Source organism: Amblyraja radiata, chromosome 7, assembly GCF_010909765.2.
Source record: "Amblyraja radiata isolate CabotCenter1 chromosome 7, sAmbRad1.1.pri, whole genome shotgun sequence".
Taxonomy (NCBI): Eukaryota; Metazoa; Chordata; class Chondrichthyes; order Rajiformes; family Rajidae; genus Amblyraja; species Amblyraja radiata.
In genome coordinates, this window is record NC_045962.1 from 12,149,062 (window position 1) to 12,161,424 (window position 12,363).

Sequence of the window (12,363 nt, forward strand, 5' to 3'; positions counted from 1 at the left end):
AGGGACCATCATGAGGAAGAGGAATGAACAATGAACAATGGAGGACCTGGCATGGGGGTACTGCCTGGAGGGGTGGACAATGGAGGAGACAGCGGGGGTACTTTGTAACTTTGTCAGTGGTGTATGTGGTGACTAATCACATACCTTGGGTATAGAAGCAAAGAATTTCACTGTGCCTTGTCACATTTGACAATAAAGTATTCTTAGTTTTGATGAAGGATTGGGGACAACAGATGGCACAATGGGCTAAGTGTTCGGCTGGCAACCGGAAGGTAGCCGGTTCGAATCCCGCTTGGAGTGCATACTGTCGTTGTGTCCTTGGGCAAGACACTTCACCTACCTTTGCCTGTGTGTGAATGTGTGTGAATGTGTGTGAGTGATTGGTGGTGGTCGGAGGGGCCGTAGGCGCAGATTGGCAGCCACGCTTCCGTCAGTCTGCCCCAGGGCAGCTGTGGCTACAGAAGTAGCTTACCACCACCGAGTGTGACTGAGGAGTGAATGAATAATGCGATGTAAAGCGCCTTGTGTATTAGAAAGGCGCTATATAAATCCCATCCATTATTATTATTATTACCTGGAACATGAACAGTTTCTCTTTCCACAGATACTGCCTAAGTATTTCCATCATTTTCTGTTTTGGCCCCAATCAGCCTCTCCATTGCATGTAAATTATCAAGTGGCAGAATTTGAAACACAATCAAGTATTTATCAGCCTCTCCAGCATTATAATAGTGAGCACATTTTGAAACTATTTAATTCACGGTTAAGTGCTTTGGGATATCTCAAATAGGATACCAAAGTCATTGTTCAAAGATGAGCCCGTTTCCATAAATACCCTTCACTCCTTTCCATCCAAACCACCCCATCCCCAGCAGTTGATAGATAGATTCTTGATTAGCATGGCTGTCAGAGGTCAGCATGGAAGAGTAGATTTGATGGGCCGAATGGCCTAATTCTGCTCCTATCACATGATATTCACATAATTATATTATCACTATGGCCTATTTTCTATGTTTCTATATTCTGGATGATCAGCCATGATCATATTGAATGGTGGTGCTGGCTCAAAGGGCCGAAAGGCCTACTCCTGCACATCATTTTTATATTGTTTGCTATGTTTTCTACCAAACATACTTTCCCCGACAGTTTTCCCCACCTGCAGCTCCTTGTATCACCTTTATTCTGTGGAATTTCCTTTCCAGCAGTCTGTGAATACCTTTGAATTAGCACCCACAAAACAGAAATGCTGTCATTAATTTATTTGACACGGAGCTATTTTAATTAAAGACCATCCAATCCTACCCAGAAATGTCAACTGCATTTCTCTCTCCTCTTGCACCACCTGACCTGTTGAATAGTCATGCCATTTTTCTTTTTTACGTTTAAGATTTCCAGCACCCATCGTGTTTCGGTTTTGTGAATCAGAAAATAGTGGAAACATTCAGCGGGTAAAGCAGCTTCTGGGGGGAGAAAACTAGAGGTAGTGGCTCACGTCGAAAACTCCAGGAACTCCATACGAGGTCTTTTTACTGTTCCGCTTTCCATGTTAGCTGTCTGACCTGCAGTGCTTTTTAAAATTATTTTTAATTTTATTTTTTAAATGTGCACTCTCTCCAGAAACTGCAGAGGTTTTGCTGTGTTTTCTATCATTAGGCTACCCGGGGTGGCACAGGCGAGAGGAGAAGGAGGAGGAGGAGTCCTGGTGCAAAGAATCCCTCTGCCACGGTTGCAGGAGCTAGAGTCGGTTTCCTGCCGCTTAACGCTGGCATACGGGGAGAGGGGCGGGTGAAGCTTCCCTTTCGCCAGCTCACCTGAGGCAGTAGGGGAAGGAGAAATAGAGAGGCTCAGTGGTGGCGCTGGAGGAAGCAACAGCAACAGCGAGGATGCGGCAGCGCTCGCAGTAGAGGAGGAGGCGGCGAAGGTTTGCAGCCGCGGAGGTTGGCTCCTGCCGCTGATTGGCATCGCTGACCAACAACAACCGGCCCCGGAATATTTCCTTGCACGGAAAGGCAAGGGGAAGCGCCCCCGGTTTATGTGTTGAAATGGTGCATCTTATGCAGGATCCTCGGATTAAACATTAACATTTGAGAGATCGCAGCCCGCAGGCGACTGCAGCGAGGGTTGTATCAGGAGGCGGCTGCAGGGAGGGGGAAATCCTCCATCTCTCCGGGCTGCCCGGGATGACTGGACTTCCCTGGACCTCTCCCTTCTGGTGAGTAACTATCGCTGACTCTCATTCCCACAGTGTGTGTGTGTGCGTGTCTTTCAAGCACCTGGGCAAATGGGGCTGGCTTGGAAAGGGGCATCTTGGTCGGCATGGACGGGTTGGGCCGAAGGGCCTGTTTCCCGTGCTGTGTGACTCGCTGTTTACACCAGGTCACCTCTCGCTGGTGGGTGTGGGGTGGGGGAACCCAACCCAACCCTCAGGCCTGGTACTGGGTGGGAGTGGCAGGAAAGTGCTGGACCAGGTCCCAGCGTTAGACCCGGGTCCCAGCGTTAATCCCGGGTCCCAACGTTAGACCCGGGTCCCAGCGTTAACCCCGGGTCCCAGCGTTAATCCCGGGTCCCAGCGATAGACCCGGGTCCCAGCGTTAGACCCGGGTCCCAGCGTTAACCCCGGGTCCCAGCGTTAGACCCGGGTCCCAGCGTTAACCCCGGGTCCCAGCGTTAACCCCGGGTCCCAGCGTTAACCCCGGGTCCCAGCGTTAGACCCGGGTCCCAGCGTTAACCGGGTCCAGGTGAGAGACGCGGTCGCCTCTGGCCTCCCGCAGGCACAACGCCTTGCAGCTGTGTTGGGCGAACACCGAGTCCTCGCCGACTCTTGCACCCGTGTGTCATGTTGCCCGGGCTGAGGCGGGACCGTCAGGGCTGGCAGCTTCCCCAGCTCATTCATGTCACGGGCCACTGACTGACACAAATCTCGGCGGGATTTTACTTGTACACACCCGACATATACAAATCCACACCGGCCAATCAATCCCTCCTCCGGTGCTCTCTCATCCCCCAGTGATTTAGGCGCCAGATCTCAAACAATATTTATATTTTCCTCTTCTCTTTATGACCGCCCGTCCCCTGTTGAAAGCCGGGGTTAACCTGCAGGCTGGGCGGGCGGGCGGGCTGGCGAAGTGGTGAGCGGCCTCACCCCGGGGGAGCTGCTATCCCGGTGTGGGGCTGGGGGTTGAAGCGACGCGATGGGACACTCGGGGACCGACCCCGCAGCCACATCGCGCCTCCCGGCTGTACTTGCCCGGACCGCCGCGCTGTGTGAGGCTTGTGGCCGCCGCTGGGCAGAAGCAGCAGCCGACAGAGCCTGCAACCGGTCGGGAGCGGTGGCGGGGATGGATAAACATAGAGAGTCTCTTTGGGATGGCTGGGCTCGCTTGGTAGTTCTCCTCCCACCCCACCACCCCCCGTTGGAAACCTCCCGTTCAGAATCTGAACAACAAAATCCTGTCTGGGTTGCATTTCCAGCTGTTTCATCCACTGCATTGTCGGGGTTGTTGTCTTTAGAGGCTCTCTCGCATTAACTTGGACCCGGGAGGTCAAAATTCCTATGGTGTGATGGTCTTGGGTCATCTGGCAATTGCATAATCTGTAGTTTTAAAACTGTTCACTTGTGCAGGGTATTCTAATAAAACTGGGCAATGGTCATCGTGGAATATTCCAATGGTTAGTATGTCATAAAGAAAGGAAGATGATTTTGGTTGTTGGGAGGTCAAGAGCAGCAGTTGCCCAAGAGCAGCAGTTGTCCAAGACAGTCCTCTCGGCCCAGTCATCTTCAGGTGCTTGATCAATAATAACCTTCTTTGCAAGGTGCCAGAAATAGGAAATTTTGCTGGTGATTAGATTATATTCAATTTCATTCATGACTCATCAGAAAGTCCGCACTTAAATGCAATGGGGCCCAGACAGCATTTAGTGGCAAGTTAATGCTTGTGCCACAAAATGGGTAAATGATGGGTTCAGCAAGAGAGGGTCGGACCACCTTCTCTTGACATTCAATGGCATCGCACCATCAATGTTGTGGGAGTAACCCGGCACTCAGCTAAACCAGCCACATAGACCAGCCATTCAGACCAGTTGGTCTGGAAGTTGGGACCATCTTTGGTTGGGACACTTGAGATTCAGGGTGACCTGGAAAATTGGCGGCACAAGTGGCTTGGTGGTAAGAGGCAGAGGGTGATAGTGGAGGGTTGTTTTTCAAGTTGGGGGGCTGTGACTTTGTGTGGCAAAGGCTGCTGTAGTCTCTGTAGTTTGTCATATAAATGACTTGGATGCGAATGTACGTGGCAAAGGATAAAGAACACAGAACATGCCCTTTGACCCACAGCATCTGTGCCAAACATGATGCCAAGACCATTTCTTATCTATGCGCACATAATCCATATCCCATCCATTCCCTGCATCCATCCAATCCTAAAATCTCCCAAATGCCACTACTGTCTCTGCCTCAACCACCCCACCCCCACCCCACCCACCCCCGCCAGTGCATTCTGGGCACTTACATCTCTCTATGTAAAAAAAGTCACCCCGCACATCACCTTTAAACTTTGCCCATCTCACCTTAAAGCTAGGCCCTCTAATATATGATTTTTCCATCCTGGGAAAAAGGTTCTGACTGTCTACCCTATCCATGCCTCTCATCATTTTATATACTTCTATCACACCTCCTCACAATCTCTGGTGTTCCAGAGAAAATAATCCCGGTCTGTCCGACTTCCCGCTGTTGCTAATACCTCCGAATCCAGGCATGATTCTAGTGAACCTTCTCTGCTCCTTTTCCAAAGTATCCACAACCTTCCTGTAATGTAATGACCAGGGCCTCATGCGATACTCCAAATATGGCCTAACTAAAGTCCTATAAAGCTGTTTCATGACTTCCTGACTCTTATACTTAAAGCCCCAACCTATGAAAGCAAGCATATCATATGCCTTCTTTACGACTCTATCTACTTGTGTTGCCACTTTCAGGGAGATTTGGACTTGTACATTGTACATCGAATTGTACATCGAAGCTGTTAAGCATCATGCCATTAATTGTATCTTTTTTGCCCCTTACATTTGACCTTCCAAAATGCAACACCTCACACTTGCTTAGATTAAACTCCATCTGTCAATTCTCTGCCCAATTCTATTGCTGATCTTTATCCTGCTCTTGTCAACCTTCCTCACATTCCTCGCCCACAGCAATCTCAGTGTCATCTGCAAACTTACTAAGCAAACCATCTACTTTTACATCCAAGTCATTCAATTCTATATAACAGACAGCAGAGATCCATGGGGAACTCCACTGGTCACAGAATTCCAGCCTGAATGTTGTACTACCATCACACCCCCTGCCTTCTAAGCAAGTGCTCGGTCTGAAGAAGGGTCTCAACCCAAAATGTCACCATTCCTTCTATCCAGAGATGCTGCCTGTTCCGCTGAGTTACTCAAGCATTTTGTGTCTCTCTTCTGATTTCATACAACCAAATCACCGTTAATCTTGTGCATTTTAATCTTTTGGAGTAGTTTGCCAAATGCCGTGCGAAAATCCATGCAGACAACATCATCAATCACCTTCGGCATCTCCTCAAAAAACTTGATCAAGTTAGTAAGACACAACCTGCACTGTACAAAGCCATGCTGATTGTCCCTAAGTAATCCATTCTCTTCCAAAAGAGTGCAAATCCTACCTCGAAGAATACTCTTCAAGAATTTCACAGACGTGAGGCTTACCAGTCTATAATTCCCTGGATTCTCTCTACTTCTTAAATAAAGGACCAACATTAGCTACTCTCCAGTCCTCCGGAATCTCGCCTGTGACTGGAGAAGACACAAAGATCTTTGTCAAGGCTCCCGTAATCTTCACTCTTGCCTCTCTTAATAATCTGGGATTGATCTCATCAGAGTCTGGGGATTTATCCACCGTAATGCTCTTCGAGAGCCCCAACACTTCCTCCTCCTTAACCTCAAACTGCCTTTGTATATTAGTATGTTGGCCTTTATAACAAGAGGAATCGAATATAGGAGCAAATAGGTCCTTCTGCAGTTGTACAGAGCCCTAGTGAGATCACACCTGGAATATTGTGTACAGTTTTGGTCCCTTAATTTGAGGAAGGACATTCTTGCTTTTGAGGGAGTGCAGCGTAGGTTTACAAGGTTAATTCCCGGGATGGCGGGACTGTCATATGCTGAGAGAATGGAGCAGCTGGGCTTGTACACTCTGGAGTTTAGAAGGATGAGAGGGAATCTCATTGAAACATATAAGATTGTTAAGGGTTTGGACATGCTAGAGGCAGGAAACATGTTCCCGATGTTGGGGGAGTCCAGAACCAGGGCCCACAGTTTAAGAATAAGGAGCAAGCCATTTAGAACGCAGACGAGGAAACACTCTTTCTCACAGATGTGGTGAGTTTGTGGAATTCCCTGCCTCAGAGGGCAGTGGAGGCCGGTCCTCTGGATGCTTTCTAGAGAGTGCTCGATAGGGCTCTTAAAAATAGCGGAGTCAGGTGATATGGGGAGAAGGCAGGAATGGGGTACTGATTGGGGATGATCAGCCATGATCACATTGAATGGCGGTGCTGGCTCGAAGGGCCGAATGGCCTACCCCTGCACCTATTGTCTATAATCTCCACACTTTTTTTTGGTGAAAACAGATGCATGAATAATAAATTTGCAAAGGACAACAAAATTGGTGGTGTAATGGACAGCCAAGAAAGCTGTCTCAGGTTGCAACAGGATACAAATTAACTGGGACAGTGGGCAGATGGAATATATCTCAGACAAGTGTGAAATGATGCCATTTTGGACGTTAAACTAGGACAGGCCACGCACAGTGAATGGCAAAGCACTGGGGGCTGTTGTGGATTCAGGATTGGGTTGAATTTAAATTTAATCCCAAGTATAATTTCTATGGCGATGGTTCCCTTTAAAGGGATTGTGGTACTGAAACTGAATGAATTCAGTGCAATCTATATATTTTTAAATTCATTCAAGGGATGAAGTCGGCTTTGCAATCCGAGCCATGCCAATGAACGCATTTCATTGCCCATTCCTAATTGTGCTTGAGAAGGTTGTGATGAGTTGCCTTCTTGAACCACTGCAGTCCTTGAAGTATAAGTATACCCTCAATACTGTTGTGGTGGGAATTCCAATGGTTGAATGCTACTTTATTGTCAAGTACCTAAGTACAGTGAAACTTCTTTTTTGCAGACAATTCAGTAAAAAAATGTATGCATAAGCACAATAATTTTTAAGTACAAGAGTGTAAGAATAGCAGAATACACTGAGGCAGCACCCAATATTTGCCACATTTCTGGCACCATTTTGCATACTTCAGGTTTCAAAGATATTAAAAATGTAGAGTCTTAACTTGGCCTTAAAGAGCTGTTGTCCTGGTGGTGGCATTGGGTTGGAGTTGCAGGCCTGGCAACGCTGTCAATGTCCTCCATATGGCCTTCTCCACTGGTGCAGGCCATGTCTGATCCATGCACTTGGAGCAATGCTCAATCCAGTCGAACCCCAGGCTGCTGCAAGGCCTCCCGCGGCCCAGTACACTGAAGCATCTACCTGGGCATGTCGTGTGTAAGAAGGAACTGGCGATGCTGGTTTAAACCGAAGATAGACACAAAAAGCTGGAGTAACTCAGCGGGACAGGCAGCATCTCTGGAGAGAAGGAATGGGTGACGTTTTGGGTCGAGACGCTTCTTCAGCTTTTTATGTCTATCTGCCTGGACATGTTGACAGGTGAACTTGCCATCCCTTGCCTCACATGGCCACCGCTGCAAAACCTAATGGTGACACTCACTTATTTGAGGGCTAAAGAACCCTTTAAGAAGGGTTAGTGCTGAATAATTATTTCCAAACTGAAATCTCATTTGTTTTATGTAGAAACCCAGGAGTGAGGTTGAAAAGTTTGTTCAGTTTATTATGCATGCAAAAGTTGGCACATGCTGGTATTATTATCGAGAAAACTGTACTGCAGTCACACCCATTATCTGATGCATGCAAGTAAACCTCATGCAGCCAAGTGTTTCTTGGAACGTATTAGCTTGTGTGCTATTGTTAACAGAATTTTCCATTAGTTCTGAGTCAAGAGTGTTTTTTTGTCATATGTCCCAGATAGAAAAATGAAATTCTTACTTGCAGCAGCACGACAGAATATGTACTCATAACAAATAATATAACAAAAACTCAGGAAAAAAGAACAAACAATAACAGTGCAATAATAAAAATAGTCTGTTGTAGTTCATAGCTTATGAGATTGTAGTGTTTAATAGCCTGATGGCTGTAGGGAAGAAGCTGTTCCTGAACATGGAAGTCACAGTTCTCGGGCTCCTGTACCTTCTTCCCGATGGCAGTGGTGAGATGAGCGTGTGGCCAGGATGGTGTGGGTCTTTGATGATGTTGGCTGCCTTTTTGAGGCAGCGACTACGATAGATCCCTTCGATGGTGGGGAGGTCAGAGCCGGTGATGGCCTGGGCAGTGTTTACAACTTTTTGCGATAATATGCGATAAGCTTGAAGAAGTGTCACCTATTCCTTTTCTCCAGAGATGCTGCCTGACCTGCTAAGTTACTCCAGCATTTTGTGTCTGTCTTCATTTGTGATAAGTGCTAGATTCATCCTTCACTCTGCTTGGGGTAAGATAATCTCAATTGATGCACCAATAAGAGTGTAACAACTTGTTCCAATCTACACTTGGTTCAGTCTGTGAAAAGTGGCGATCTTTTTCCTGCTTTGTGGTTTGGGATCCTCGCAGGAAAATGTGTTTATCGTTTTAAATGGTTATGGTCCCCCATTGTGGTTCAGTACCCAGCCTGTTTATTGACTTCTGTGAATAATCAAAGAGAGTCTGGTAATCTAAAAAACATTCTCAAGTCAAACCGAGTGCCTTCATGAAGGGAATGAAGATGAAACGATAAGTAGAGTCAACGGATTGAGACCAAAAAAGAAAATAATTTGACCTGTTGGGGATGTTGACAGGGATTGCTCTGATTTGTATCTGTTAGACAGAGGAACAATTCTAATATGGAGGTGATCCCTGCATTATGGTTGTGCTGGTGGATTCTATAATCCCAATGGCCATAACATGTGTGTCACCTGCACACAAAAAAACCCTCCCGAAATCCCATGGAATTAATTATGCAGTCTTTGAAAACCACAAAATGTCATTGTAGAATTTATTGCTGGCGTTTTTATTAATTTACTGACACATTTCAAATTAATTATTTTTGTATGTCAATAATGGGCCTAGACATTGATGTCTTGTTTTTAATAATTAGTGACCTTTACTTGATACATTAGTTGACCTTTCATTTCATTGGCAAGCAGTTTTCAGTATAGACCCAGATGTTGGCTAGCTTCCCTTTATTATTAATTGAAGAGTAAGTATTTGGATACGTTCATTATAAGTCGGTATGTTCATCAGTAATTTATTGTGCTGAACAAAAAGGGTTATTGAGATTCCATCATCTTTATAAATGCTGCCTTTGTCTCAACAATGCTTATGTTTTTGCTCTTGCAACTATTAATGCTGCGGATTCTAATGTGGGTTTTCTGAGTAAGATTTGGCCTGAAGTCTAGATATTTTGGGGTGGCACAGTGGCGCAGCGGTAGAGTTGCTGCCTCACAGCGCCAGCGACTTGGGTTTGATCCTGACAGCGAGTGCCGTCTGTACGTTCCCCCTGTGACTGCATGAGTTTTCTCCGGGTGCTTCAGTTTCCTTCCACATTCCAAAGACGTGCAGGTTTGTAGGTTAATTATGTTCCGTTAAACATTGTCCCTAGTGTGTAGGATAGAACTAGTGTGTAGTTGATTGCTAGTCAGACGGACTCGATGGGCCGAAGGGCGTGTTTCCACGCTGTATCTCTAAACTAAACTATTTTCTCTTCTGTAAAGCTGTTTATCAAATATAGTTAATATATTGAATTGTCATTTTTAGTTAAAGATAATTGCCACATGGACCCAAATGCTGCATTCTCCTCAACTTTGGCGGCCCCAAAAATGTTTAGTCAGAAATGGAAATCGAAATCGAAAATGATTTTACCTAACATGATATGATAGATGATCATAAAGGGAAAACTCAGAAAACTATACAAGTACGACTCCAGGTCTGGGCATTAGCGGTCCCATGGCTTGGGCATGTGTAAACTGAGCAACTAAACAAATTCAACACAAAATGTCTTGCAGAAACAGCATTTTAAGATTTCAGATTTTGCACAAGCTCTGCTCCATAAACTGCAATCTAAGAAGCAGGCATTATTTGAAAGAGAATGTTGGCTGCTTACATCTTTTTGTGTTTCGTTAGTAAATTGTTCCGTCATGGCCAAGTTTTCAATCTGAGGCTAAAACGGCACTTTGCATGAAGTGCATCTGCCCAAGGCAGAAATATTTCGAGCCTCTTATTTGAAAAATTCACTGATGTTTATAATACCTGTGTTTCTGAACCTGCTTATGTGGCCAGAAGAGTTTTTTTTTCCTAAACTGGATTTGAATGGGATCTGGCAGGACTGGGAATACAATGTGTAGGAAAGTACTGCTGGTTTAAATCGAAGGTAGACACAAAATGCTGGAGTAACTCAGTGGGACAGGCAGCATATCTGGAGAGAAGGAATGGGGACTGTGATTAAGATGATTTTGACTTAAGGTTGCACTGAATAATTTGATTCCACTTAGGCAGGATTCATAAATGGCTGGTATCTGTATTTTGTGCATCATGACAGGTCTTCTTCTTCTTCTTATCGAGTCCACACACAAGATTAGAAGTTGTTCAGCCAGAGCTGAACACACTTCTCGGCATCTGCACAATGGTGTCTGTCTTGTGCTTCTTGTGCGTGGTGGTGGAAAGATTGGTTGAAACAGGGCCGCGACGTGAACGCTCTTTCCTTGGCCCCATGACAGGTGATAAAGATGGAAAGATATGCATAGCTTTTTAGAATTGTACTACATTGTTAATTTTATTTGAACACAGTTATTTATTATTCTGTGTATATGCACCTGTGTGTTAAAATGTGTAAATCATTGTCATCAAATAACAATATTGAACTTAATGTGTTAAATTTGATTACATCCGCGGGTTGGGTTACTGATAATTGATGAATGCTTATTGTACTCCGAAACGTATTTAATTTATAAGAAACCTTACAAGAAGGAAATAGATTACAAATTAAGGCAACCTTACGCCATTTAGCCTTTTGTCGACAAATGTATTCTGCCTTCCATCATATCACAAACCTTCCTTTTTCCTACTTTGCCACTCTTCTCTGCATTCTAAAACTTACTTTATCTGTAACTGTCAATTTATGATGAAAGGATATTGGCAAGAATCAAAATCGACAATTTTTTGTGGTTATATATAGAATAAACAATTTACCACCCATCTTAACAAAATGTAGTCATTTTAAAGTGGAAAATACTGCATTGAAATGTTTCCACATATTCTCCATTAAATGATGCGCCTCGCTAATATTTCCAATTTGTAAAGCTGCCTAGAGCTCAATAATGTGAGTTGAGGACATGAAGGTTGGTAAACATGATGTTAAAATGATGGGTAAACCTTATCTTAATACAACGCCCAATGTGGACTAGATGCAGGATAGGACCAAGCACAACAATTTTGGATGACTGGTTTGTGGAGATTAGAACAAGGGAGATGGACTTGGTGCCATGAATGATCAAGTCTAGAGCTACCAATGACGTGCATGAGAGTTTCAGCAGTTGATCGGAGGTCTGGGCATGACTTGACTCATCTCTTGCTCCATCTTAAACCACATTAAAACTACTGACGTACCTCTGAAGTGCAGTTACTTGAAAGGGGGGAAACCTTTATATAAACAAAATACTGTTGGACTTGCTGACTTATCGTGAACTTGTCCAAATTCGTTATTAAATTCATATTTAGATACAATATATACAGCACCCTAATTAATTGGAAGAGCTGAACGGATAGCTTCACACAACTTTTATGCTAAGTGGAGGGAGAAAACTGCAATCATTCTTAGCAATCAAAGAACCAAAATGGTGTGTTGTTTTCATATATTGGTGAGGGTGGAACATTAATTGAGGATGCCAGAATAAAAAATAATTTTTCTCAAGTGACTCATTCACAGTCAGCTGGTAAATATTAAATGATAGATGAAAATACACAATCATTGGTCCTGTTCCTCCTGACCACCCGCAACCTTCCAATTCCGTTATTGTTCGTTACAGAGTACTTGTACTTCTTTGTGGTGATTTGTTCATGATTGAAGCAAGGATTAATTCTGTCACAGTCATTTATTACGGCACGTTTGTGTGTTCTTGTGCACACGAAATGCTCTCTCTGGTTCTTGTGCAAAAAACAAACCAGCTCAAGCTTCCTGCTGTATCTCTTACTATGCTG

General features: G+C 44.7%; 1 protein-coding gene across 3 annotated transcripts in view; it reads left to right on the forward strand.

Moving 5' to 3' along the window:
* Positions 1–1,715: 1,715 nt before the first annotated feature.
* hecw2 (HECT, C2 and WW domain containing E3 ubiquitin protein ligase 2) overlaps positions 1,716–12,363 on the forward strand; it is a 342,360-nt gene continuing 331,712 nt past the window's right edge. For all 3 annotated transcript variants that reach the window (XM_033023729.1, XM_033023732.1, XM_033023733.1), the window contains exon 1: positions 1,716–2,212. The gene's annotated coding sequence lies outside the window, so the exon portion shown is untranslated. The remainder of the gene's footprint in view (positions 2,213–12,363) is intronic.